Here is a 27,139-nt window from a genome sequence, read left to right as displayed (position 1 = left end):
CTGGAGCATATGCTTTCCAGCTCGCTTGTTCAAATTGGATAGAGCTTTGCATTTTAGCTGCTTAACAGATGAGCTTTAACAGGATTTGGCGTCTTGTTTGCAGTCTCATTGACCCCTCTCAAACGAGGTCGGGGGGGGAGGGGCGAGGGGGACTCAAAGTCATCTCCAGTGAGCCTTGCATGGCTATCAAGGCGCGATGGCACATCTAGTGTGTACCGTGAGTGACAGGTGCCTCCGCACGCATAGAGGACTCGGTCGGGCCCAGGTATGTGCGTTTAGTTAAGCCCAGTGAGAATAGAGACGCCCCTATTGCGTTGCATGAAGTTAAGGCGGCACTGGCAAAAATGCGCAGGGTTATGGCTCGCGGCTCGGATTGCCGAATAATTAATCTGTTGGGGAATCTTAATAACTCAGCGTACCTACACCTAATGGACTACATGAGCCAGATCAGAGAAGGGATCCCCTTTCTTCAGGCTAGAATACACCTTTGGCCACGTTAACAACGAAACCAGGTAAACCAGTGATCACGGACAATCTACGCGGATACCTCTGACCTCGTGCGTGGGCATACTTATGGAGATGAGATTCAAGGACCGCTCGTCTCCATATATAGAGAGAGTAGGCCTCTTCCCTTACTTTATATTTATTTTCCGCCCACATAGGCAGCCTGAGGACATCCTCCTCCAAATACACCATTGCAAACTCTGACCTAAAGGTATGCACCGTAACGACAATACCATTGTAGTTCACGAACTTACATGGCAGTAATTGAACTATAGTAGAGAATTTACTTTGATATTGTTATGGTGAAATAGAAAAGGGGTGTTTATTTACAGTGATATGGCAGTGGGATAAGGTGAAGCCTACTAGCCCCCAGGCACCAAAGCTTTCTTCTCTTCTTCTCCCAGACCAGCACAATTCTTCCTCGTGCTCAGTGGCGTGACATTTCCCCGATACTCAGCCTAAGCCCTCTGGGCGTGTTCGTGAGTCGTGCGAGGCTGACACGGCTTCAAGCGGGCAACATGACATAGTTCGGTTTTGGCAGACCGACGACCCGATGCTGTCAGGCGGGCTATTGCATAAGTTAAATCGCTGATGCGTTTGACAACCACATATGGGCCGTCATAGTGGGCCAAGATAGATAGATACATAGATGGATTTATTGAAAGGAAAAGGCAGAGAGGTTGGCCCGAATAATTCAAATCTGGCCTGCTTCTCCGCACTGGGGTTATGATGGATGACGATTTGGGAGAAGGCATATGAAATATATATACAGACACAGCAGCTTGCTTTACAGGCGCGAATCAAGCCCGCTGGCGCTCAAATAACGGCAAAGAGCACGCACTGCATGGACGCCCTTCCCTTTGTCCTGCCAAGCGCCCAGCAGCAGTTCCTCCTACATAGGCCTCTTGTCTAAACGCTTCAATGAAGCAGCTACCACATTTCTTTCGTTCGCATACTCTGGGCACACGAATAATACATGGTCCACAGTCTCTGGGATGCCACAAGTTCAACATTCCGGTGAGTCCATCTGTCCAATGAATTGTAAGTACTTGCGCGTGAAAGCCACGTTTAAACGAAGTCTTTGTATCAAGCATTCCTGATGACGCGGAATATGACGCGGAACATTAAATTTAAATGTTCGATCGAGCCTTCTTAGACGGATGTGTCGGGCGTCTGGTTGAGCCCAGTAAGCTGCTGTAGCAATATTCATACAACTCTTTAAAAGGCACGTCGTATCCGCTCTTGAAAAAGGCACATCTGTTTGGAAGCCATTGCCCAGGCAGCACAACAGCCCGGGCCAATATTGTCAGTGAGTTCGCAGAGATCAGCCCTATGTAGGCCCAGCGCTGCCATCTTATGGCTGGTATTGGTTGTGCCATTCTATAACACGTCCAACACTGTCCCTAAGGATTCCATTGGTAACCAATATTGTTCGTACCTATTTATAATGATAACAACATTGGCCCGTCATATCCGATGCCCTCACAATATCGGTGGTACCATTATACGAGGATGGCAACGATGGGCCTGGATATCCGGCGTATCACCGGTGTTGGCGCTGCCATGAGATAAGGATGGCTATAACGGACAGCATTAGCCGTCAGTCCACTGATGTTGGCCAATATTCGACATATGCTGGACAATAATGTCAGCTCTATTACAATGGCCCGCCAATGTCAGATATACACTGGCATACCTTACATATCAACGGTATTGGCATTGCCCTTTCATAAGGATGGCTATATCGAACAGCGTTAGCCATTACTCCACTGACGTTGGCTATTATATGGCATATGCTGGACAATACTGTTAGTTCTGTTACCATGTCCCGCCAGATGCATTGGCATACACTTTAGTCAACATTGTCTTGTCTATTTCACCTACTGGTCAATATTAGATGACAATTAGCATGTGGCTGGAAATATTCCGTAGGAAACCGCATTAGCGTGCTTTTGCGGTTGGCAGGCTCATTTATTACTTGGAGTCGTTAACTGTGCTGTTATAATCGATGTTTTTAAGTTACCTTTGCAATTTTTAATGCTTCGGAAATCTTGTGTTTAAATAGTTATAGTTCCGCGGTGCTGGTTTCCGTCGTGTTTGCTTTAATTCCACCTAGCTGTTGTTGATGTTGCTTGGGATTACACCATGTTCTTTTACACTAGATCTTCATTGACTTAAGCTGGCACTGTAATCAATCCACATGTATACTGTGACGAATTTGGATGAGACCGACGATCGGTCAACGGCATCAAATAAGTTCACCACCGTTTGCTGGTCCGGGCGGCGGCGGCGATAAATAGCTCCACGCCGACCGAGAGATTAGAAAGAATCAAAACGACATGTCATATATCGTGCATAGGCAATGGTTGCTATTTTTTGTATTCTATTCGGCAATGGTCTAGGTTCTTCCATGGCTGCTCCCGTGGCGATTCCTGCTGCTCTGGGTGAAGAGAATTCCAAAAGTTTTAGCAAATTTCTTTGCCCCCGAGTGCATCAGTTTTAACAATAGTGGCTTCAAACAGACGATTACCGCAGGACACGCATGCAGTGCGATGCAATTAATGAGCGATAAGCGTCGGCCTATTAAGGCTCGTACGTGACTCAGATCGACTATGGCGAGCGCGCTTCCATCGAAATACACTTTAAAAATACACTTGGCCGTTCAAGCTATACGAATACGAAGCATCGCAGCACATACTTTCGCTTAAACGATTTAACAGTGGTGATCTAAATTAAAGCTGGGTTATTGAGCGGTAAATTAAACGTCGGTCCGCACATGCATGGACGTTCCCACATATGGCAAATCGTATCGACGCTTCCTGCTTCGTTGTCGCTCTGAGAAGTGAAGTATTAGAAAAAAAAATGGAGAGAAAACACTGCACGTACAATCTCAGTATGAATAATATTAAGGTTATGCTGAAACAAATAACTGGGTTACAGTTTCACCTTTCTTCATCGCACTCGTTCGCACATTTGTTTTTTCTCAAGCGTCCGCTGTTGTTGACGACACACCGCGCACTTCTGTTCCAGTCCACTGAGGGCACTCACTCGCGCCGAAATATGGACGCTCTGTTCGCTGCTTGCTAGGGTGCATTGAAAACATCACAAACAAAGGAAGAAAAACATTGAGGCACGGCGCCAGCAACAGCGGCGCCGACTTGCCAGAGTGGATGCGCTCTGCAGGTGGGGTTGTCGGGTTACACGCTGCGCGATGCAATCCAAGACGCAGGCCCTGACGCTCCACGTGGGGTTCAAGGTGCACACGGCCGCCGCCCGGGCGGGAATTTACGACGCAGTGCGTCAGCCGCTATACTTTAAGGCTCTATTTCTTTCATATACCTATTTGACATACGCGCAGCTAGCGTAACTGACGTCTTAGGCTTTGCAAGAGTAGACCATTCCATGCGTGTAAAATCAAAAATACGACTGCAATGACCATGGCGCATTAATCACTGATGGAATATCGCACACATACGGTACTGGTAAATGCTCTATGATTATCTTGAAACACTCATTCGGCAAACGAGTACGCCAGCTATTTGCTAAACAAGCCGCGAATATTCAAATCACTGCAGTGGCAAAAATGATCGCAGAGCCAGCTAGAGTCGCCCGCGGCACGGCGGCGGGCCGGCTTCCACATTTCACAAGAACTTGAAACGCGAAATATATCCGCGGGGGGCTTTGTCACACTGAATTTCATAGGAACACAAAATAGCTTCGTGTAGCGGCCAGTATACAAGAGCGGCAGCTAAGCAGAACAACATTGATTCGACGCCATGCCAAGTGCATGGATAGCATAATTTTAGAATTTCTCGTTTGTTTGTTCTTTTTTTCGCCTGTAACGTTTCTCCGCTTTTATTCACACCCCCAATTTCGCGATTCCGTCGTCGTTCACTGCAATACAATGCTTGCGCTACATATGGCAAGAAGGAATAACTGTAGAGTTCAAAAACTAAATAAAGCAGTCGTTGTTTTACAATTAAGCTTAATTCGGTATCAAAGCTTATTTATTCTCTAACAACCTCCGTGGTGGAACAGTTACAGGCGTGCGCGGGGAAGGTAGTTTTTTTTTTTTACAAATATTGTGTGTGGAGAGAAGATACCCACATGTAAACTGACTTGTTAGCATTAGAGCGAAAAATAAATGTGAAAGAAAAGACTGGAAACACAAATAAAATACGAAAAGGTACAATGGGTATATTAACAACTGGATTACAATGACACATCTTTGTTTCGCACACGCTCGTTCGCACAGCTTTCCAACGCCTGCTCTCCGTGCTGGCGCACCGCACCGCTCAATCCCGTCCTCGCGCACTTCGCACTCCTGTCGTTCCCCGATCGCTCTCTCTCACCGCATGCGATGCGAGCAAGGTCCGAGTTTGCATGCGCGCGTCGAAATCCACGCAGGTGCGCCAAAGCGGTGGACGGGTCGACGCACCACTCAGGGTCCAAGGGGCGGACGGCCGCCGCCCAGGGGAAGGAATTGCGCAGTAATAAAAAGACAAACGCTAACAGACTGGCGACTTCTTTCAAACATTTCCGGGCTCTCACAACAGGTTGCATAGAGAAATGTGCTTTTACCGCATTTTCTTGGCCAATAAAATATACGCAAGAAACTAAACTGAGAAAGAAACAAGCGCCTAATGAATCGGGCCAACAAACGACTAATCTAGCAGATAGAATGATGCTGAAGGTGCGGATATATGAGAAAAAATGTAAGCATCGTATGCAACTAGCTTATAAAGAGGTGGCAAGTCGTGGTACTGAGATGCTTAGCTCAATAATTTTCAACAAACTTGCTTCAAATCCTCATTTCAGGGTGATTGAAATATTCCACTCGATTGAGCACTATTGTATGAAAGCATTTTCGTTGGTATGCTAAAAGTGAGCTAACTATTCGTAGTAGAACACAGCATTCACAAAATACAACTTGAACAGGTTTGGGTGTTGTAAACAAAACAGCTAGGCGCCTCTCCAGGGCGACGACGCGCTTCGCTGCTGGCACAGAGCCCTACATAGATGAGCAGCAACAGCAGCGCATCGTTCAAGGCTGATTCAAGTCCTGTCATCTAGGAAACGCTTGCTAAACGGAGGGTACAAGGCCAAGACCATCGATCTGCTGTAAAAGCGATTACTAAAAATCTCGAAGGATGACGCGACAATCGCTTAGCCGGCATGACGGCGGCAGTTGTATTTTGTTTCAAAGAGGGCGCTCCGTTCTTTCGTCCAACGGCCACTCGTTCGCTCGGCTCGACGTTCGGTGGCACCGCGCACGGAAAATGCTTCTTTCTTCAAGAAATATTCCATGTAAGTTCTCAAATTTTTTCATTCAGGTTTTATAAAGCGTTTGTGTATATTGGAGTAAAATATTAGCCTCTTAGATTGAGCATTTTTTTAAATTACAAGCGTTGTCTTACATTTCATTGTTGCTGCAGGCTGCGTAAGCCATGTGCTAGGGAGATTTGTCTTCTTTTAGCATATTTCTTACGTTGTTAACTTTTCAAAAGTGGTTCTCAAGTATGCGCGACTTGATTCCGATCATTTTGCAGCTTATTTCAAGATAAACCGTTGCTGTTTTGCAGAGTACTGATTTCCTAAAGTAAACAACTGCGTAGCATCGTAGCCCTAAAAGCCAACTTCGGATATTCACGGCGTTACAGTGGCTGGAACGGCGTATAGCCGTCACTTGGCTCGGCCGCTCGGGTTCCCTCGGGTGACCTCGGGCGGAGTCGGTGGAGTCCGGGCAAAAGCATATATTTTCGTGTCTGGTGCGATAAAACGCTAACCGCATGAGTCGCGCGGCAGCACTATGCGCAGTGAGCTGAGGACCGCTAAAGCATTGCCGCTCGGCGCTGTCGCCCAGGTTCTGGATTTTTAGAAATCGCTCATGATGCTGGAACCAGCTCGCGAGGCAGCCAATCGCAAAAGGCTTTGGGGTACTCACCTTCGTTGCTTTTTTTTGTTTTGTTTTTTAGCATGCAAAGTTTGTTTCCCTTGGCCGGTATGAGCGAAAATCCTGCAGACGCTCATTTCGTCTGATCCGTGCATATATGAGCGCATCGAGACGGTTTAGTAAAAGCTTGGTAGGGTAGTATTGCAAAACAAAAAAGGCTAGTGTGGCTAGATATTGCTAATTTTCGAAAGTTGCAGAAAAACGCCACTGCTTTCAATCATGTCTGCATCGCAGCATAGCACGCCGCTGCGCTCGGACCATTTTTATTTTTTTTTTGGGGGGGGGGGGGAAGCAGGGAGGGGGGCCTCGACGCTTTTCAAGAAATTTCATCAGTGTTGCTGTTTAGTGCAAGAAATTGGATATAGCGTAACTATACTCATTTACTAAACGAAGAGGCGGCGCTAACAAAGCAAGGCTGAAAACGCGTCTCTGTCGCTGAGGTCCTTCGCTCTGTGCGATGTGCACTAGCGGCAGCGACAGGCGTTATCGTCGTAGTCGCGCGATGCATCGCCAGGGATTGTGGCCTATTTTTTTCTTTCTGTATCGTTGCTTCAGCTGCAATAGATCAGTTGCAAAACCTACACGTCAGCTTCCCGGTGCGGCAGACATTCCTGCACAATGGTGGCATAGACTTTGGGGTAATAGTTGGGTACAGTGCTAGCACATCGCCTGACGGAAAGGTAATTCCCGCACCTCTTGCCCATTCGTCACAGTATCATTCGCGTGCCCATTGTCGCCCCGCTATTACCCTCTCCGGTTAGTGTCCCTTTTCTAAATTTTCTTTCTTCACCCCTAGGGTGACAGTGCTCCCCCTTTTATTCCAGTGTTAAGAATGCCTGAAAACCTTTCTCTGACAATGGCCTGTGCGTGGGGAACTGCATCCCAAGCAGCGTGGACTGTGGTAGATGCATGTACTGCACCTAACTATTATCCCTGAATCAGGTTCTGTTGCCACTGTGCATGAATTCCTGCCTCATAGGGAAGCCGACTTGTAGGTTTTGCAGCTGGTCTGTTATAGCATGTCCAACAGGGCGGGAGCCTTCAGTGTGAGCGCTGGGTGGGCTCAGACAATTTCAGTTCCAGGCCGGGTTCGGGTTTGTAGCATGAGGCCCGGGTCGGGCTCAAAATTTATGCCCGTGCACACCTCTAGTCGCGTCGGTTGTGTAGCACACGTTTGGCGCCCGTGCATGCTTTTAATTTTGTTCTCCGCACCATGACACTTTGCTCCAGCATCAAGACTGCATGAAACATCAGTATGCATTTTGCGGTCGTTATGCTAACTGATCGCCCCACCGCCCTGGCACAGCTATGTTATACCATGTGTAACATAGAGTTGCAATTAGTACTTTTTTTGAGACAGCTTTCAATTGAAATTATAGATTAACTAAACAGAGAAGAGCCGTGGTATGCTTTTATCATGATTTAGAGGCATCGATTTAATGGAGACTTTCTTTCCTTGCATTTAGGGCTCTTTGCTCTATAACGCCCGCAGTCCAGCTGCTCCACTTGTATCATCGCACTGCTTTTGCACAAGCAATCATCTGCCATCAAAGGAGTGCTGCGTGAATGTGAGGCAGACAACATCATCATCATTTTGGTGCTGCATAACCTGTCAACAACTGTGGGAGCCTTGCCATGAAACATGCTGTGTGTAAGGAAGCATTGCCTCGGTAGGTATGACACATTGCCTTTGTTTTGCTTTATATAAAGGCTTTAAAAAAGGCTCTGCTGGCTTTTCGCTATATGATTGCATGCTATATGACTTTTTCTAGCTTTTTAGCTCAGGACTTACTTGTTCAGAAGTCTTGCCCACAGTATGCAGAAAATATTATCCTTTATGTCCCTGGCAGTGCTTTAATAGCTGGTGCTATATTTCGTTGCTTTATTTCAACAGTATGTGACTATTTCAAGTTGAGGCATGATTGAGTGAACCTGTGGTGTAATAGCACAATAACAGACATAGCTTGTTGAACTGACGAAGTAGTTGTCATTTGCGTAACACGGGAGAGCAGGTGCTTTAAGTGATGGAATATTTAGCATACTTGATTATGCTTGCATTACAAGAATTCGCAGGAAGCCTGTATTGAGGTTTCAGAGAAGAAAGCCATTAAGTATTGCTCAGGTTATTTGCCTTCTACTCTCCCTTCATTACTGCTGCCTGCACTGTATGTATTTGTTCATACAGACATGCAGTTACTGACTGCTTGTACATTTCTGGTTGCCTACACTGGCTTCAGTCATGTAGATGTAATATTACTTTGATCTAAACCAGGCTATTTTCTTTGCTCAAAGTGACAATTATAATTAATTCTCTCCCCAAGCCATTGAGATTTGCCATTAGCTCCCAACTCGCTTTATTCGCAGCTGCAATGAATTTATTCTGTAACCCTAGAGCAAGACATTTGCAGAAAGGAGATCATCATGCAATACTCGTGCAAATTTTGTAAATTTTAGAGGACATTCTGTTTGTTTTTGCATATGCTTCTGTGTTCGGAAAACAGAGCAGACTTGCTTACAGTGCAGGAGGGGTGGGCTGCAAGACAAAAGGAAATTATTAGTGCAGCTGCTCATTCAGGCGTGCATTCCTTGTGCATTTATTGCTCTTATATATGTGCACCTTTGCCTGCATGCTTGCCAGGGCTTTCCCCATAATGGGTGGCAGTGATCTTGCCGCCTACCTCTCAGGGGGACTGCCCTTTACCAACTACTTGCCCACAACCAACTCACCTCCTGGGCTTCAAATTTGTCATACTCAAGGACGATTTTCTGTGTTTGATGTTACCAGTGACGTCACTTAAGATACGCAGTGTGCATCATTGGTCCATTAGTTTCATTTCGGGATGTTGTCACCCCTTATATTCCCTACTCATATTTCTTTTTCTACATCCCCTTGCAACTGCCAAACGAAATAAGACGTATAAAACTGCCAAACTCCCGCAGTCTCTGAATGCTATGTCAACAACCAAAAAGCTTTTGCATGTCTTAATAAAAGTAGAAATGATCCCCCGATTATTTTTTTTATTGTCATGTCTAGTCAGACGGTTTAGTGAACTGCCACATGACCAAGCAAATTGCAACTGTTAGTGCACTTAGGAGTCATGCGTTAGAGCAAGCATATGGATCTTGTGTTGCTTAGCTGCTTAACTCCAAATATCCTCCTTTGTCAGACAAGATATTTTTTTAGAAAACTGGATGGGGAGCCAGAAGAAAGCAGATTGGATTTTTAGCAGCATTGCTACTTGTTACATGTGCGTTCCACCCCTGTATACATGAACTCGGCAGTATTGGGTCGAGTACATCTGTCGAGTGAAAAATCAGTTGTGGGGTTCATGTATACACAGTCGGGTCGAGTAAAATAGGCGGCGGAGCGGGTTGCGTTAACTCGCTTGCAGGGGGTAGGTTAATTCGCTTGACCCGCTTATCTAAAGGCATGTAGACGCTGTCCAGTCAGGGAGTCTAGTTATGGGGAACTCTGGGCTATGAAAAAGCCTCTGGAGCGGCGACGAGTGTCACTCGAAATGAATGCTTTTTAGCGCTCATCAACGATAAAAAATAATCAAAGCTCTCGATAGTAAAAGGCAATGGGATCAAATACGAGTAAGAACTTGCACAATAACTTCGAATCTCGATGCAACGCTCTGCTACGATACTTACTCACTAGAAAGCGAGTTCATGTAGACATCAGCCGGGTCGAGAATGATGACCTTGCTTACTCAACGCTGATTCAACCCGGTGCTGTCGAGTCCATGTAAACAGGGCTATTGTATTTGTAATTTCAGGTGAACTCTCATTTCGTGTATTGCACATTAAATTTGAGTGATATTGGTGCTTTCTTGCGTATATGCTGTTTTGTTCTGCAAACAGTACTATTTCTCCAGACACAATCTGATTTTTAATTTGAGTACAAAATATTGTCCATTTTTGAAGAAAAAAAACATAATTTGTGAGACTGTTAAGAAATTTTGATTTTGAAATATATTCACAAAATAGCAACATTTTATAGATACTGAAATATAAAATGTGTGCGAAACAACTTTTCAGCTCAGGATTAAACTGGTTTTTCAAGGAACTTATTGTGATAGGGTGAAAGTGAAAAATCACTGTCATGCTAGATGTATCGTTTTTTTATGATCCCATCGTCACATCAAGCATTGTATTTTATGGTGTGCTTAAGCAATGAAAATAATATTTGGCCTCAGATATTCAGGCAGATTACTATTCTCTATACCAACAACTACTATGAATTGGTTTTAAGAAATCAGTTGCCCGAGCACCACACCTGTTACCTGGACATAAAATCACCCATGTATGCTTAACTGAATATAATCTTGCACGTGGAAGGTTGCCGATGGTATGGCCATATGATTAGCTGTGATGAGGGAAAATGCATACCTGGTGGGCTGCTAGCTGATAAGGAAGTACAATATCATTGTACTCAGATCTAGCATAACATTTTCCTGCCTATGCAAAGTAAATTTCTAGTACTTGCTCAATTGCTCATTGCAGGCTGACTGTAATAATTTTAGCTGAACAAGCATGCACTGTATGATTACTAGAACTTCTTGTTGGGCTTGCTCGTGTTATTTATTATAAACTGAAGGCGCCAAAACAATGCACGCACACAAGAAAAGAACGGGACAGAGTTCCACTCACAACTGATTTATTGTGCAGAACAGAGTACATATATATCTCACTGCAGGCACATGCCCAAGGAACACATTCAGCTACATCACATTCAGCATCATGTAGTTTAACATAAGCTATGTTCAAGAAATGCTTTCTCAGAGAAAGAGGCTGTGGTATGAGGCATGGGCTTCTTGAACATATCTTATTTTAAACTACATGATGCTGAATGGGTTCTTTGCGCATATGCCGGCAGTGAGATATATATGTACTTTATTCTGCACAATAAATCAGTTGTGAATGGCGCTCTGTCCCGTTCTTTTTTTCTTGTTTGTGTGCATGTTGTTCTGGTATCTTTAATTTATAATGAGCACTGTATGAAAACTATTCCTTGGTACATTACAGTTAAGGCAATTGTTTATAGCAGAATGCAGCAAGCAATAAAGCTGTGAAAACTAAAAAGCTGGAACTTGAAATGGTACGGTTATCTTGAGAATATTATATGCGTACACAGCCTTGAGAATATCTGCGATCTACACATCTACCTCAGTGAGCTGATTGAAGATAGCTTGATTGACTCTGTCAGGGCAATTATTTCTTTATTCTGGCCGCAGTAATGTATGCGTGCCTGTAACTGGTGTACTGCAGAAAAATATTCTTTAATGTGTTCTTTAATATTATCCAGTCTTGCATGCTTAGTAATCCATATTGTCTATTGCAGGAATGTTTACGAATTTTTTAAAAATTGAAAGTTCTGGAGCCTGAACCGTCAGATTTTCAGGAACTGTAATTCTATATGAACACTAAGCATCTACCTAAAGTTATCGGTTTGCCGGAAGCAGGTTTTTACTTCCAAATATCTTTCTTTTGTATCTGGAATGGATATTATTTTGCATATAGGTTTATCATCCCTACGTCATAAGATGCTGCATGCCTTTGCAGGCCCAGAAACCTGTCGCAAAGTGCTCTAAAAGAAGAATGTGTGGCAATAGGTCTTCAATATATACAGTAGAACCCCTTTATAGTAAAGCCACTGAGGCCAGCGAAAATATTTACTATATCATGGTCTTTACTGTATCAGTGGTCTGTGATGACATGGTCCTGAAAGTGCTGTCTAGTAGTTAAATAGGCACTTACTGAACACGTCTTGTTGCTTAATGAAAAAAAAAAACCTAAATACCTTCCACCTCGCTTTTATCATCTCTTTGTGTAATTTTTTCATTATAAAATTTCTCTACATCTTGTGGAAGTACCTTTGAAGCATGAAGACGTGATTACGAATGCAACCAAGTTCGATTTCATGTAAAAACTAAAGCCTTGCATGAACATGGTGTCCCTTTTTGCTCTTTCTGTCTTTTAAAAGGCAATAAGTGATAAATTCGCATGGCACTCAAGTGCTGTAAGACCTTACTCGCTGCACCTCCACTTTCTGCCACCACTGCCTCATGATTTGTACTGCACATTGCAGTGTATGTTGACCAATTTCTTTCCCTTCCCTATTTCTTGCTGCACGTTTACTCCTTTACTTTCTGAATGGAACACGCTGCCTCCATGCTATGTTTGTAGACAGCTTTACTTTTTTCTTCTTCGCGCTGCGCCCTTTCCCTCACGGCTCCAAGGGTTCTGTAAAGTAGGCTTCTTCTGACCGCTGCTACGGCTAGTAGTAAAGCCACCTAAACGAGCACTCGGGGTTATTGTTCTGTTTTCAAATACACAAAAATTGGGTTCGCGACTCTAGGTAGTGCGCGGGAGTCGTCGCCATGGCCAGAAGCACTTTACTATAAAGGGGGGAAATGTACAGTTGCCTATGGAAGATGAACTGGGACTTCAGTTTCACTTTACTATATCAGAGGTTTTACTATAGCGGGGTTCTGTATTTTGTACTCAATCGTATAGAGCACCCAGACTTCAAATATGTGTTTGGATAAATGTTGAGAAGGTGAGTTTAGATCTTATGGTGATATATGCTTGTCTTCTGTGCAGATGTCATTTGTAAGACCCACGGACCAATCTCCTCAACAAACTGTTCCTGAATGGTTGTTTCCTGCGGGGTGCCCAGCTTACTACCTGGGCCATGTGCTTCCCCCGCCCCCTCAACCTCATCACTTGATCCATCGACCCTTCACTGCCAACTATCATGCTCAACACAGTCCACTGCCATTTTCCATCCATGGTGGACCCTGAAATGCACCCATGCTCAGCCTCCTATTCCTGCAACACCTCTCGCACTACAAGGCTATAGTGCATCAACCCTGCTCAACATGTCCAGCCCCTTCCATCATGACCAATGCACACTGCACCCAATCACCTCTACCTGCACTACCTGGTCATGTGCTGCTTAGTGCCCTGTTTCCAATTACACCTACTAGCCTCTCCCATATTAACCCTGTATCCAATGCCTCCTGCACTGCATTTTGGCCCTCTGATGTCCTTGTGGCATTTACATGTATATGAGCTCTCAATAAAATGTTTTCGGAAAATATTTTGCTTGCCTCATTTAATTGCATGGTTTTTATGGCTCCTTAGGGAGATGACATGCAAGGTGGTATTGGGAAATGACTGCATAAGAAAAACACAATTGTCAGAGTGACAGTTAAGCAAATGGCAGCAGTAAGGGCAAGGGTGAAATAACTGCATGGCTAAAGGTGGCTTAACAGTGGCAGGCCACGTGTGCCGATGAATACTTGTTGCATGCCAATAAATACCAATATATGATACTAGCGGCACGGCCAGTTTATTGCCAATGTCAGACGTGCCAATGAATACTAGTGGCATGCCAATACGTGACACTAGGGGCACGGCCAGCTGATAGCCTATGGTGGCAGTGCCAAGACAGGTGCAATGTTGGCATATAAGCCGGACCAATATATAAAAATGTAGTAATTTCTCAAAAAGCCAGTGTTACGCCAATGTTGGTACCAATTTTTGTCGACGTTGGGCCGGGATTGCTGCGATGTTGGTGTGCTGCCTGGGTGAGTGCGCTTTTCGCTTCAACATCGGCCTGCTCATTCCCATGGAGGCCGCAGTGGGCAGGGATCCATTGAAACATTATCATGTGGCCTTGCAGCTGGGCAGATGTGATGAGCTCCATAATGTTTAGGGCCAGGGAGTGATAGGCAGTGTGGCGCCAGAAGTTTTCCAAAATTTGTAATGCAGTCTTCGAGTCCGTGAATATACACCATTTTTGAGGTGGTTCCCCACATATATAGCGAATAGATACCCGAATGTCTACAAGTTAGGCAGCGGTTGATGTAGAGGTATGTTCCAAAAGGAAATGCAGAGTTGTTTTCTGAGCTGGTATGACCACAGCTGCAGCGGATGCCTGTGCTGACACAGATCCATCGGTGTATACGTGAATATAATTAGGATATTCTGACCAGATGTGTGCCAGAGTAAGTTGTTTGAGTCCACTAATTGCTACCATTGATTTCTTTAGTATTCCGGGAACACGAAGGTGCACCAAAGGTTTATCCATCGTCCATGGTGGTTGGGTGGGACGATATGGGAGGGCATATCCTGTCGGTATTTGCGACTGATGGCAGCGGAGTGCACTTGTAAAACTGCAGTCCGGCCTCTCATCTAGAATCTTGCTGAGTGGGTGAAAACGGTGTCTTGTAAGTGCTCGTAAATATACACGAAGTGGTTCGTTTGACAAGTATATGGACATTGGGCGAGCGTGTGCCTCTTCAATTGTGCCTTTAGAGGTGCATCTGGGCAGCCCAATGTATATTTTCAATGCCTGCGCTTGCACGCTCTCTAAAATCCGCAAGCAGGAAATACTCATACTAGAAAGTACTGGGAGAGTGTACCGGACGTAGCCAACAAACAGAGCCCCGTAAAGCCGTATTAAGGAGCGCTAAGTTGGACCCCATTTGATGCCAGCTATGTAACGAAGTACATGGCAAAAATCAATTAGCCTTTTCTTCACCATAGCAATATGTTTCGACCAAGATAGTCGGTGGTCAATAATTACTCCCAAGAATCTGTGCCTGGAGACGTATGGTATTACGACTCCATTAAGGGTAATCGGGTAGCGGCTGACACATTTTCCCGTAAACGCGATCACTGCACATTTTTCTGCCGCTAAAAATAAACCTTGACGGCGTAAGTACATCGCTGTTGATGACACAGCTCGTTGCAGTCTCGCACGTAGTTGTGGGCGCGTCGAACCAGAGGCCCAGATGCAGATGTCGTCAGCATATGCACTTATGTGGATGTTAGTTGGCAGTTCACTCACCCGGCCAATTAGCGCAACGTTAAATAAAGTTGGGCTGAGAACTCCTCCCTTTGGAACTCCACGACCGATCTGAAAGCGGGTAGTATCTCCTTCAGGCGTAGTCATGTAAACACAGCGGCCGCTGAGATAGCTTACAATCCACAAGTACAGCCGGCCGCCAACTTCCACGTCGTCAAGTCCATCAAGAATAGCTTCATGGAGGACGTTGTCGTAAGCTCCCTTTATATCTAAAAATGCAGCAGCTACTAGTCGACGGTGACGCTTTTCGTGTTCTACTGTCGCCACAAGGTCGATGACGCTGTCAATGGAAGAGCGTCCGTGGCGAAATCCAGTCATCATATTCGGATAAAGATCATTACTCTCTAGATACCACTCAAGTCTTGCCAGCACCATGCGCTCCATAACTTTTCCATCACAGCTTGCTAGGGCAACTGGCCGGTATGAGGTAAGTTCGAGAGGAGGCTTTCCAGGCTTCAAAAGAGCAACCAGGCGGCTAATTTTTCAGTGTTCAGGAACAATACTAGAATCCCATATATCATAAAAATAATTAAGTAGTGCAGTTCTACCATCCTTGCTTAGGTTTGATAAGGTGGAATAAGTAATCCCGCCAGGACCAGGTGCAGATGAATGCCGAAAAGAAGCAAGAGCGGCGTCTATTTGAGCAATTGTAAAGGGCACGTCGTATTGATCATTCGGCGAAGGTGGTACAAAAACCTCTGAAATTTGCAACTGTGCCTGGTTTGTGCCCACAACCATTTTACAAAAATCTTCAGCTACGTCAACTTCATTGCGGCCTTGGTAAAGGGCCAGGGCACGAAAAGGGTGCCTTTCTCGCGGAGGTGTGCGCAAGCTTCTCGCAACATGCGAGATACGCGACAGGGGCTTACGGGGATCCAATGATGAGCAGAACTGTCTCCAACGTTGTCGTCCTAACCTCTCCAGGTGGCGCAAAACTTGTCGTTTAGCTCGGCGAGAAAGTGCGAGATCTTGCGCGGATTTCGTTCTTCTGTACTTCCTTTCAGCCCGCCGACGGATCGCGCGAAGCCGCTCGAATTCCACGTCGATGCTGGACACTGACACCGGCACACTAACATAGCGAGTACTCTCACTGAGAGAGGAAGTAATGAGTCCCTCTATTTGAGATGGTGACTGGAGGTCCACGCTGGAAGTCTCCACCGCTGCCCTAAAGGCGGGCCAGTCTGTGTATTGCACACGAGGTGAAGTGGCAGGTGCAAACCACTTGATGCATATGTACGTTGGTATGTGATCACTCCCATGTGTTTCCACATCACAACACCAAGAAATGGAGGGATGGAGGCTTCTGGAAACAAACGCCACATCCAAGCAGCTGCTTTAGGTTGTTCCGCGTAGAAACGTCGGTGAGCCTCGTTTATATTGACGAGATCTTGCGTATGCATAAAATCTGCCAGGTCTCTTCCTCTATTGCTCAATATGGGACTACCCCACTGAGGGTGGTCAGCATTAAAGTCCCCCACAATAATACGAGGAGCTGCACAACACTGGATTGTTGAAAATAGATATGATTTGTCCAAGCCATCCCTCGGTGGAATATAAGCGCCAATTACAGAACATACTCGTCCTTTCAGGGTTAACGTCAAACAAATGTAGTGGTTCGTATTGTGGGGCTGCAGAGTATGGCAGACGTGCGCAATGTCTTGGCGTACGCATACCAGCACTTTGCTTGTTTCGTCTGCTTCTCTAGACCATAGCAGAACATATCCAGAAAGGCGGAAAGCAGCCGGCATGTTGGGCTCACAGATCACAATCACAGGAATGCGGTACTTCTGTACCCGCTGTCGGAAGTCACTCAGCCGACCAAGCAGGCCTCGGGCATTCCATTGCATCACTCCACTGCGGCGTAAGTGCATCGTCACAGAGGTGGGGTTAGTTTGTTGCGCCATTGTGAATTATTGCAATGCCGCCAAGAGCGGCTCAAATGCGTCCAAAAACTGAACAGCAAACTTTTCTGTTTGCGTGTTGATGCTGGAGAGCAGCACCCGCATTGAACGAACCAGCTGTTTCAGCATTTTTTTACCTGCTGGCTGTCGGGGTTGTCGGAATTTTCATTACGTGTGGCAACCAAACTGGGATGAGGCCTGGCGTTGGCCTTTGATGGTAGAGCAGGCCAGTCAACATCAGAGGCGGTAGATAATACAACAGCTTCTGTCTGATCCTTGGCCTGTGACACTGTCTGCGACATTACAGCAAGAGTACTCTTAACGGGATTAGACTCAATCTGTTGTGGCACCTGAGCTGACGTTAACTCTGAAGTTGACTTATCCAGGCTAGGCTTGCCTTCCGATTCCTTGTGTCGGCGTCGGGAACGGTGCTTGCAACGATGAATAGACGCGGCCGCTTCTTGATGAGTCGAGTTATCTCTCACCATCTTTTTTAGTATACATTTTTCGTTCCGAACTTTAGGACAGTCCTTAGCCGTCGCTTCATGGGCACCCGAGCAGTTCGCACACTTGACAGTCTCCGTCTGGCATGTGTCATGAGGATGCGTACCGTCGCATCGAGGGCAGGATACCCCGTTTCGGCAAACGGCGCTCACATGTCCGATCTTGTGGCATTTGTGGCACTGAACAGGTCTTGGAACATACATCCGAACTGGGTGTCTCACATAGCCCACTTTAACGTGGGATGGGAGGGATTCAGTTTCAAAGACTAATTTAACGCACTTTGAGCGGCCGAAACGATGAACATCCACAATGCGCGCCGTAGATTTGATCAGCGTGCAGAGATCGCTTTCACTTATCTCGGGGTCAACGTCGGTGATTACACCTGCAGTAGTCTTTTTTCCGAAAGGAACGGACCGGCATGTTGCCTAGCGCACCAATTCCTTTCAGCTTGTCCACTGTAGCCTGGGATTTGACATCCACGGTCAGGACATTCTTCCAGGGATTAATTCTAACTGCGTCAACTTCACCGGGAACCAGCTGATCGAAAAACTGGGTCAGGTGCTGTCTGTTTATCACATTCAGATTCGCCGTTGCCGTTGTTAGTACAAAGGCCACGGAAAAGATCCCTTGCTTTTCAGCATTCTTCTTTGGTGTCTCACTCATTACTGATGTTCGGCGCAGCTTCCTTTTCAGGCGGCGCGACTGTACAGGCGTGTAGCTGTTGTCAGAATCCCTCTCAGTCACTGTGGAGTCATCTGCCGAGTCTGGAAGCTCCACGTCCGCGACGTCGAGGTGACCCGTCGAGTAAGCCGTGGCCTGTTCGATGGTGGCGGGTGGGCGCAGGGGTCGTGCGCCCGCCATCCCGAAGGATGACGAGATCACAAATAACTCACAGCGATATAAAATCCAGAAAAGTGGAAGAGCGCTAGCTTCAGATGTTCGGAAACCTCAGCTTCTTCAGTGGGCCAAGAGTTTTTGATGTAGGCCACGGCGCCGAATTGGACGCCACAGCCAGACGAAATCACCTGCAGAGTACGTGACCCGCCGGTGACTGGCATCGTATCGCACTTTAGAACGTTCTTGTGAAGCCCCAGACCGTAATCGGGCGATTCTCCGAGCTTCTTCAGCGAGACAGAGGGTCTCAGCCAGGCAGGGGTCTTCACGGCTTGTGAAGGGCAGGATAGTATCCTGTGCGCAGCGTGGCGGTCTCGCATAGAGCAGGAAAAATGGACTGTACCCAGTCGTCTCAGGCGTGGCGGTATTAAACGCATACGTGATGAAGGGTAGTATGGTGTCCCAGTGCTTATGCCCTGCGTCCACATACATGGCTAGCATGTTGATAAGCGTTCTGCTGACGCGCTCAGTCAAGCCATTTGTCTGGGGATGGTATGGCGTCGAGTGTCGCAAAGTTACGGCGCATAAACGCATGAGCTATTCAAGAACATCAGCAGTTAATTGTCGGACCCGATCAGTGATGACAATTCGTGGCGGCCCGTGTCGTAAGATGACTGAGTGCAGCAAGAAAAGCGACACCTGATGCGCCGTAGCAGATGTAAGAGCGGCGGTTTCACAGTAACGTGTGAGATAGTCCACGCAGATTACAATCCAGCGATTTCCATCCACGGACTTCGGAAACGGACCTACGAGGTCAATGCCTACTTGATCAAACGGAGCTGTCGGGGTCTTCACAGGGTGCAGCAAGCCAGATGGAGTTGCAGTTGGACGTTTGTGGCGTTGACATTGCTTGCAACTGGCAAAGTATTGTTCAATCGTCGAGCGCATTCTGGGTTAGTACAATCTATCTTGAGCACGGTGGAGTGTTCGAACCGATCCTAAATGCCGAGAGGTTGGATCATCATGCATAACACGCAATACGTGCGTGCACAGCGTTTTGGGAACTACGAGTAGGTATCGCTGGCCGACAGGCGAATAACTCGTTTTCCATAGGAGGCCATCACGCACACAAAAACGGCGTGTAGGTACGCTGGCTTGGGCGGCGGCAAAGAGAGGCTGCAGACTGGTATCATTTTGCTGTTCCGTTTTGAAAACATTCGTGTCGGGGAACACTGGCTCAAGGGTCGATATTTAATTCTCGAAATTGTTGCTGTCAGGCCCAGTCGTGGCCATTCCTAGAAAGACAATCTGCGTCTGCATGACGCCTCCCGCTTTTGTACACCACGGCAAAGTCATATTCCTGTAACCGGAGGGCCCAGCGTGCGAGGCGCCCACATGGGTCTCGAAGGTTCCGCAGCCGACAGAGTGAATGATGGTCAGTTACGATAGTAAACGGCCGTCCGTACAAATATGAACGGAAACGCTGCACAGCGCGAAAACTACAGCCAGGCATTCCTGTTCGGTGACTGTGTAGTTTCGCTCCGGCTTGCTCAGGGTACGACTTGCGTACGCGATAACATGCTCTCGTTCATCGTGCCGTTGGACAAGGACTGCCCTGAGACCGATTCCACTAGCGTCCGTGTGAACTTCTGTCACTGCAGCAGAATCGAAGTGACGAAAAAATATTTGGTCATTTTTATTGCAATAGGTTACTTTTTTGGAAGCAATTTCTCACCAATAGTAACAAATTCTTTCGAAAAACTTTCAGTTAATACACAACTGCGCTTTCAGTAACAACGCTCTAGAGTGCCGCGAGAACAGGAACGACGTGCGGCAAGCCAAGGCCAACTTTAAGGTGAGCTTTAACGTTTTTCGCAAAAGAATAAATTTTGTTGCAGCATTTAAAGTTTTTGTCCGCACAACAAGGCTATGTATCATACTCAATATTGACAGAAATGAACGTAAACGGCCGTTTTATAACAAAATGAGCACCAGCGGCTCCGCCCTCCAAGCAAACGCCTCGGTTGTACGTGATTGGCCGCACCTATCATGACGTCATTCTCTGTATGCCAGGCCCACGCCGACGGTGTTCCTGCGCGCGCGTTGCTTCAGGTGACTTGACAGCTCGATTTAAAATGTTATTTTTTATTCGAATAATGTAAAACACCTTGGACACTTACCATACCCGTTCGGGCAACCAGCAGTTACAAAAAACGGCTCTACAAAGTAGATGTCGAGTGCGTTGAAAGCAAAAGCGAAGTCAGCGCCATTGCGCGAGTGGGAAATCGGCCCCGAATGCGAATAGCGCAGAAGCTGGCCTGCTTTAGAAACTGCTCTTTGCACAGTGAATCCCGTTTCACTAGCATTAAATGGAATAATCATTGCATGGGATGCAATCCTAGTCCTCAGCGTATTTATGCAACCTTCCAGTATCCCCCGACGGCACAACGACAAACGCCCGCGTACTGTAACTGTCCGTCCCGTCTTTGAAGCTTGGTTTGCGCGGGGCACTCTTCAACGCAACGCTGACAATGGTCCGGCTTAAGCCGCATCATGAAATCAGGCAAGTTCGCAGCACCTGCAGCGCCAGATAAGCAAGCTTACCGCAATTGTGTGGCAGCGAGCGCGGCGGATGGGTGCTCTGGCCATGCGCACTCCCTGGTCGTCGCTAGGTCTACATTATTTCTCATCTGAGCCCACAACGCTTGGGTGTGGAGCAGCGCTGCAGTAAACTTGCTACCCGTAGAACATGATACTGTAAATCACGTTGTTACCCCATGAAATGAGGATATCATTTTATTACGGTTGCCGCCCAAACAGACGAACTAATGCATACAAAATCGGATGAGTCGCAACGCACTATTGAATGGCGCTCTGCGCAGCTGTAAAGAGAAACTTGTATCGAATTTATCACTCCTACCAGCATCTTGGTACGGGTCGGCGACTCAATAAAGGCTATGTTTTGACATTCCGTGACATTCCGTTATCCCTGGGCTTATTACTTAAGGTAACAAGAAGTTTGAGCACACTTTGATTTCGCTAGTGCAGGGAATCCTGGGACAGCTTGCGGAAGGCTTGGCCAGCGCGGAATGCCGAGGCAGGGCTGCGATCAGACAGTGCTTGAGCGCGTTTTTGCCGCGCTAGCATCGCGGCATTGTAAACGGCAGTAATGAACGGCGGCGAGCGTTTCATTTCTGAGTTATAACACAAAATAACACCACCACATTTTTTACTACATTTACAGCAGCACGAATGAGTTGAGTTGATGTGTATTCCCGCCGAACGAGCTATCTATACAAGAAAAAAAAGGCGATGCAGCACTGAGCGAACCCACTATTCGTAGGTCACGCTTTGCTGGTTAGGTGGAGGACGGATTTGCTCAATGTCGCATCGCTTTTTCAATGAGCTCAACAAGAGTACTCGTAATCTCAGTTCATTCATGCTGCTCCCATAAAGAAATGTAAAATTCCACCCAAACTGTGATGCTGTAAACAGCTTTGCTTATTATTGTACTTTTTTGCACTCTTGAAAACAGGTCTTCAAAATTAGGGTATTGCTCGTTTTTTTCACAACCATGGAATGCGCCATTGCACCTCTCAATAAAAAATATATACAGGATGTAGAAACGTTCGACTGTCACTTGCGTTCTTCCATAAATTGAGAGAAATGGCGAATTTATTTAAGGTGAAATCTTTGATGGCTCATACTGTCGTCGACAAAATCTGCCCGCTCGAGCGGCGCACCTGATAGGTAGGCTGAGAAGTGACGTCACCTGCCGCCTAATTCGAAACAACCATCCAGAAGTGTCATCTTGTCTAGCGTTCCTATCATCTGCAATCCCACACTTGGACTCTCTCCAAGGAACGCCACGCGACAGGAGCGATGGTCTACAATCCAAACGCACACTTTTCGGAGAAAGTGTGACAGATACTCCGCTTTTCTTTTCCTGTAAACCAATTATAATTATATTGTAACGAGTACAAGGCAGCGATCACTGATCGGAACAGTTCCACGCAGTGCACGCAGTTTCGTCCTCTTTTTCCTCTGTTCCTCTTTGTCCTCTTTTCAGAGGCACGCGGGATTACCCCCCCCCCCCCCTAAATTCAATCATAAAGTGAAAGTTTGAATAAAAAAAATATAATTTAGGATTATTTAGCAGGCAGAGGCAAATTTCATACAGTGACCTACACCAGCATTTCGCACATTATTTAAAAAAAACAGTATTGCAGTGTTCTTACTCTGTGCCTTTTTTTCTAGATGACAAAGCCTCTGCATGTAGATCTTGGACTATATTACGCTATAATTTGTTGGTGAATGGTACTTGTTACCTTACAGCAAGCTCCATGGGGCTTCATAAGCAATAGCTTCTTCAAACTATTCAATATCATTTGCCGAAATTGCGCAGTGCTATGATGGGCAAGAAGTAGGACATTGATGTAAGTGCTGAAGACATCTTTCAGCATATGTAGTTTCTTATTTGCCTAACCTACTACTGCATTTGTGACCGCTCATGTTTATTTTAAGGTTTATGTTTCTTCAGTGTTTTATTTTCTTTGCTTGCTGTCATTGCTTACTGGCTATGACATTTGGCTGCTGAGCCTGAGAATGTGGAATGGAATGGTGCCTGTGACCTGTCGTTGTAGGCAAAATGCAAATTTGCCTGCATGTTGGGCAGTGCCAGTGCACAGCTTAAAGAACTTTTTGTGGAAGAGGGAGGGCTCTGGAAAATAACCCACAGCCCTCTTTCACGATGTCTCTCATAGTTCATGTTCAGCTTTAGGGTAATAAAAGGACATTGAGGAAAAGCTGGAGCTGGCTTGTGTTATAAATTTCTACATTCTATCCACTAAAATGCTATGTTACAGAAAACGCGAGGTCCTTAAAGATACTAAAAGCCAGAAGTTTTGAAACAGATGTCATTATCAGCTGATTTCATAAGTGCTTCGTGATGCATTCATAATTTAGTGGGCACAGACCCCAGAGGATGGACTGGTAAGCCATCTCACTTTAATGTGGGGATCATGGGGAGTGATTCATACACGCCCTTTTTCAAGAAGCTTTGGAACTCCTGACATTTTTATTTGCTTGTTAAAATCCTGGAAAAAATAACATCGTTTTACTCTAAAAAGCGAGCCTACATGGCAACTAAAAGCGCACTTCAGAGGGAACTGTAGGAGAGAGCATGAGCCTATATAATATAAATGCAAAGTGACAGCCTGGCACGTGACCACACCAGGGTTACAGGTTGCCCACTTTTTCTCAGTTCCCACTTCTCTTGCCCCTATTTAAGTTTTCTTTTTTCAGTATGTAGTTATTTGTTTTCCTAAATTGTACATAATGTTTACGTAAAACTGCTGTGAATAAATGTCTAAAATTGAAACTCTTTGAAAACCTTTCTGGAGGGTTATTTTTCTGGTTCCCTTGTCTTCCACTAGACTTGTTGAGGGCTGCTTTCTTATAAATCAGTTCCAACAAATTCCTCTCCAAAAGGCTCCCCTGCACTTTTTGGTAGGTATACTCAGTCCCAATACATTTTGTAAAGACCCTGAAAAGAGAAGAGAGGAGTGTTATTAGTAATACTATGCCATATGTAATCATGGACCACAAATATGCCAAGGAATGAACAGTCTTATTTTGGGTATAAGGTGCAGTTTTCACTGTTACCTGTTACAATGTAGGTTATGAAAATCTGAGGATTACTATTTAATAGATGTGACAAGATGATGATGTTATTCAGTATGTTTTTTTTTCCTTCAGTATAGCAAAATCATCAGTAGTGTTCAGTTTTGGCATGTAAGTGTGGTAAGCTACACTGTCACAATAAATAGGGATTCTTCTTTTTGTTATGTTGATATGGGGCCAAGGGTGACAAGAACTTGACTTCTAAAAAAGTCTGCAGACTGTGTGAATTTTCTTTTATCTAGGAGACACACACAAACCTCTTCTTGCTGAATATGCTGGTCAGTTAAGCGTAAACTCGCTTGTGTTTTTTTATAGCAGACTGAATGTGCTGCTGAAGCATAAAAATTTTAAGGGTCATGAAAAAATAGTATGTGGTAAAATGTTATGAATACCACTAAACTATAGTGTTGCTATCAAGATTGTACTGACCGAGGCATGTGTTGATAGCTGCACGAAAGAAAAGCTCCTGTGTGTATTTTACTTATGTCACTTTGTGATTTTCCTACATAAGAATGGCTAATTAGGTGAGCTGAGAGGAGCAGTGGGCACATATTTTGGTGAGAGGCCTGCAACAGAAGCGCCTACTAAATTTATTATGGCCAAAACAGATATATATGCCCTCGACTAAAGAAAAGTGAGCAAGCCGTGAGAACCGCAAGAAAACGTACTGGACCTTACATAGAATGTTTGCATTTGCTGGCACTCGAGGAATATTGATCATTCGTTAACATACATGCTCTCTAGGTATGCATGTGTTTTAAAAACTGCTTGCATCATCACTAAAGATGACAGAAAATGGTCATAGTGTTAAAAAAGCTGGTAGCAAAGAGGCATGTGTTACGATAACCTGTAAGATAATAGTATGCCTCGAAGTGAAGGCTCATGCACCTTCACTCTGGCTGCTGCAGTTGAGTTAGTTATATTCCTCTGACTGCAAGTTAAATGAGCAGAACACGGTAGTGGCAGTGTAGTCGATATAGGTTTCAGTGGTCTCCCATTGCACTGCTTTCGCATAAGTACTACCTTCTTTCATTTGATAATGAGTGAGAGTATTCTGAGTGGTAGTAGGCCGTCCGCATGTGGTCAGAGTTCTTGAGTGCTTACTGGTCGCAGCTTTTCACCATACCGCCATGGCTGGGATGCCACGTACCGGGATACCAGTAGCACTGAGGCAACTGAGAACGAAGTGGCTGAGCGGTTAATTGCATGGGAAAATTCAGTGTTATCTATACTTTTAAGCGTTAAGCTGTTGCGTGTGTGGAATCATGCATAGCAATTTTTATTTGTCGGCATGCCATATTGGTTGCGGAGGAACTGCAAACTACCGAGGAAAGTGTTGATGGCTTCTGTCCTCAATGAAATGAAGCTGCTGAGCATAACAAATGTGGCAAAAAACAGGTGGCGTTGCTTCCACCTTGAAATATGTGCATGTTTGTGAAAAAACATTGTTTTGAGGCTTAAAGGTAACCGAAACTATACAAAGCGTAGACCCAAGCACATCCCTGGGAGTTGTGAGGAGGGAGAACTCACAAGTTTTAGGAAATGTAAAAGCGGTATGGGGTGTTCTGGCACAATACTTCTTCAATGCTTTTCTGAACAGCAAAAACCTCTTCATTTTAGGGGCAGAAATAGGGGGCTGCCAGGAGACATCTACTGTGACCATGACCACAACCATTACCTGCTCTACTCTGCCTTGGTTTGCTCTCAGTATTAGATGATTAAGTGCTTAAGAGCACCTTAACCTCCCAGGTACCATTCATAACCCCCCTCCCTTCCCTTCTGGATTTCAATAGGGAAGGCATGCTCCTCGCCAGATTCGTGCATTACATGAGGCTTGATACAAAAATATTCAGCGTTGCACCCAACTTTCCCCTACGGGGATTGGGAAAATATTTTTGCAGGTCCTCAGTGCACAATCACGTGATACATCATTGACATAGCCTATATGTCACGTACCCATATCTCGTAGAGTTTGTATTCTTTTTTTCCTTGGAAGAGAAGCGCTGCTCAGTCAAAAGGCACGATGCGGGGGAATGGGGAGTGAGCGCTAATTCTGTGTGTTCGAAATGCTTTGCTCAGCTTTTGTTCTTTGTTGTGGTAGTTTGGCAGGGTTGCTGATATTCGAGTGACACAAGGACTCTGAGTCTTGAGTCTGCTTCTTCGCAGTGTGCTGCATGGATCTTGCGTTTGCTTTCCTCATTGTAATGAAAACGTGCAAGGGTACTCACCCTATGTGGGGCTGCGAATAAATTTATATTCGACGACAGATGTTTCGGACTCTCAATGGACCGCGAAAATGTCCGAAAACTCGGGCAGTCCGAAAAACATATGTGCTCCAAAAAAGCTGAATTTATTGCCTATTATTGACTTTGAAGTCAAAAAGTCATGAATGCTTTTCTGCACCACGCTCCGCTTCCGTGCTAACAAGTCCGCCTGAATTTCGGCGAGAGTCGTAGTGTCGCCGTAAGCCGACGAAAGGGTTGCGAATGCTTGCATCACCTCAGCTTTCGTCGGCTGCGCTGCTGCAGGTGAGTCATCGTCGTCGTCGCTCTCAGACTCCGCAAGCACATGGCGAATAATTTCTGCATCTGTGAGCCCAGCGCTCAGTTCCAACTCGTGATCCACGTCTGTCAACTCTAAAAACGAGACCGTCGATGAAATTTCGACCCCTGCATTGCGAAGGTCGTCAATGAGCTGCTCACTGCCTCACAGCTGCTCGACGACGCTCTCCTCGTCCAAGTCAGCTGAGTCGTCCTTCAGCGCAAACCGCGCGTGCGGAAGCAATTTAGAAGCGTTGTGGGTGCAACCGACTTCTACGCATCGCCGAGCAAACTAAGTGCTCCAAGCAAATCGACAGAATATGGGTTTTCCCACTGTCGAGGC

At 45.7% G+C, this 27,139-nt stretch overlaps 1 long non-coding RNA gene across 1 annotated transcript; it reads left to right on the top strand.

Moving 5' to 3' along the window:
• Nucleotides 1–5,734: 5,734 nt before the first annotated feature.
• On the top strand, nucleotides 5,735–13,194 carry LOC146182712 (uncharacterized). Its single transcript, XR_014708382.1, has 3 exons — nucleotides 5,735–5,811; nucleotides 7,924–8,127; nucleotides 13,064–13,194. It is a non-coding gene; the product is annotated as an uncharacterized LOC146182712 (long non-coding RNA).
• Nucleotides 13,195–27,139: the final 13,945 nt, after the last annotated feature.

The sequence above is a fragment of the Amblyomma maculatum genome, chromosome 7 (assembly GCF_055883805.1).
Source record: "Amblyomma maculatum isolate TAMU_Amacu chromosome 7, ASM5588380v1, whole genome shotgun sequence".
In the NCBI taxonomy this organism is placed as follows: Eukaryota; Metazoa; Arthropoda; class Arachnida; order Ixodida; family Ixodidae; genus Amblyomma; species Amblyomma maculatum.
The sequence above is the reverse complement of the archived record's forward strand: the minus strand, read 5'-3'. Positions and strand labels throughout refer to the sequence as shown.